The following is a 2,848-nucleotide window of genomic DNA, read 5'->3' as shown; positions in this document are numbered from 1 at the left end:
GTTATACCATAGTTAGTTGATTAGATTAACAAAATTTAGGTTAGATTAAAAAAAGTTATACCATAGTTAAAAATTATTAGAGAAATTTTATTTTATATTTTATTATTTTTCTGTTGAGATGTTGATGCTCACCTTGTTGTGTTAAGCTTTTTATTTCAAAAAAAATATTTTATTATTTTTGTCAAAAGAATTAAGAAAGTAAAAGGAAAAAAATTTTAAAAATTTTAAATTTTGTGTGCCTCTTGAATAATTTTTCTTTATTTTTTGTCTTTTGAGAATTTTTATATTTTATGATTGAAATTGATTAATAAATGTATAATTTGAAAAAAATAAAAAATTAAATTTTTTAATAATTTTGTAATTTGCAAAAAAAAGTTACATCATGATGAATTAATTAAATTAACAAAATTTAGGTTAGATTAAAAGTTAAAATTAATCATAATAAGTTAATTTATTTTATTTTATTTAATAATAAAAAGACATGTCACAAAGAATAACTTATCTTCTAATTTAAAAAAAAAAAAAATTAGATAGAATTCACCTTAAAGTATATATTGTTGCGTAAGAAAAAAATTCATGTAACCCACTTAAATAATCATGTGAATGTAAATGCGTGCATAAATCTAATTAAGAAAATACATATTAAATACTCCTAGGCTAGCATTTGTCTGATTAACATTTTTCTTAAATGAAAACATCTTAATTTTACCTTCAAAGTGTATGTTTGAAGTGCCTCCATTTTAATTGGTCCTATAAATTTTGGTAAAAATTCAGGTATAAAGAATTTTATCTAAAGTTAATAATTAAAAACTATTAAATAATTTGACTGATTTGATTAAATTTTTATCTAATAATTTTTAATTATAAACTTTATGTAAAATTAAGTGCACCTAAATTTTTACTATAAATTTTAAATGGTTAATCATTAATCAACTTTATTCTCCTGATTTTTTGACGATTAGTATTGAGAGGAACAATTGTGTGATTTGTGGATAAAACATAAAAAAAATTTAGTTTTTTAATGAAAACGTCAATGATATATTTTTTTAAATTAATTAAAAAATATTTTAGACAAAACGGCAATGATGTTTTGTGCCTTCTAAAAAGTTAAAAAGAAAAATTTATAATAGATTAAATCTTATCTAAAGCCAAATAATCTAGTGTAACATACATTTTTTATCAGTATTAAAAAAAATTAGCCTCGGTCATAAGTTATTAATAATTTAGTAATAAAAAAATTGAAATATTTTATCACTTTTTGATTTAAATATTATGTTTGAACGGGTGAAACTCGATATTATTAGATAAAATGCAAAAATACAAGGATATGGGATTTTGAAAAACGCTTTTTTAAAAAAAATGGAATTTGGTCTCCTCAAATAATAACTTTTGAATTTTAAAAAAACCTAATTCATAATTCGGCCTCTTGAAATTTTATTTTTTGAATTTAAAAAATATTTGTGATTCGTGTTGGTGTATTCTATATTTGCAGAACGCTCACACATTTACATAAAATACCAAATTCTCTAATATTCCTATATTTCACATTTGAGTCCCAATATTTAAAAAATTTAGTCACAATTTATAGGTAAAATTAAAATATTCAAAATTTGAGAATAAAATTAAATTTTGAACAAAATCTTGAAATATTTAATATAATTTTTTTCAATATAAAAAATCTTAGCTTACAAGTTATACATCAAGAAAATTTTTAAGTGTACCGGTATAGCGATATTTCATTAATTTTTACCTATTGATCTTGTAACACCCTAATATTCAAATCATTATGCTCGAGTCATAAGTCAATGATATTATGGTGGTACGACTCTCAAGTGAATATAGGTAATTTTGAAAGGAGTATTAATCGAGAAGCCTGAAAAAAGTAGAAATAAAATCGCGAAGACGTATCACTCACGTTTCGACAACAAAAAGATAAACCGTGAAGCTGGAAGCGATATACGGACAAGGCATAAAGGAGATTAAGAGATAGATAACAGATAGATATATATAACATAAGTAAACAGCCACTAGTCGCGACCCGCAAAGTTTAGGCCGGCTAGGGTACAGTATGAAAGTAGTTGACAACAGTATATCCTAATCTCTCCCAAAGGAAACATGAGAGCCTCTATAGGCAAGTTCAAAAGAGTTCAATACATAATATAATCTTTTCAAAACAAAGGTAGAGAGATTCTAAGCAAAACACAAAGTAGAGAAAATAAAGATCTTCGCCGTCTCTCAGATGAACCACAGCTCACTTCTGAGCACCTGGACCTGTATCTGAAAAAAAAGAGATATATACGGAATGAGAACCCAGGGCCCATGGGTTCCCAGTACGGTAAAAGTGCTAAATAAATACAATGCACTGCAATAAAAACTCGTTAAGCATCCTAAACTCATTTTCACCAAATATCCAGCCTAGATTCTCACTAATCCATGAATAGGCAACTGTCGTAAGGGGATACTAAATCTAGTTCATGTTACACATGTTTCCCAACTCGCTGATTCTTACACGAATCAGACTCAGAATCATAAGCAAAACCATCACCAGTTGTTTTGTCTCAGCAACTCTATATCAATACATCATACCCTCGCCTGGAGCTAGTGAAATCACATCACTGCGTCTACCCAGGGGGCTCAAATTATCTCATTCAAAAATCATCATCATCATGCAATCGCATCATCAATTCATCTCATCAAGAACATCCCTCAACATCCACCGACACCAACATGAGGGGTCTATCAGTTGTACAAACACAAGCAATACAGGCAAGTAATACACAAATAAGGTACAAGTAGAACAAATAGCACATAATCAGGTAACATAGCATATATGATGTAGAAATCCAAA

Source organism: Arachis duranensis, chromosome 2, assembly GCF_000817695.3.
Source record: "Arachis duranensis cultivar V14167 chromosome 2, aradu.V14167.gnm2.J7QH, whole genome shotgun sequence".
Classification (NCBI taxonomy): domain Eukaryota; kingdom Viridiplantae; phylum Streptophyta; class Magnoliopsida; order Fabales; family Fabaceae; genus Arachis; species Arachis duranensis.
Note: the sequence above shows the minus strand (reverse complement) of the source record.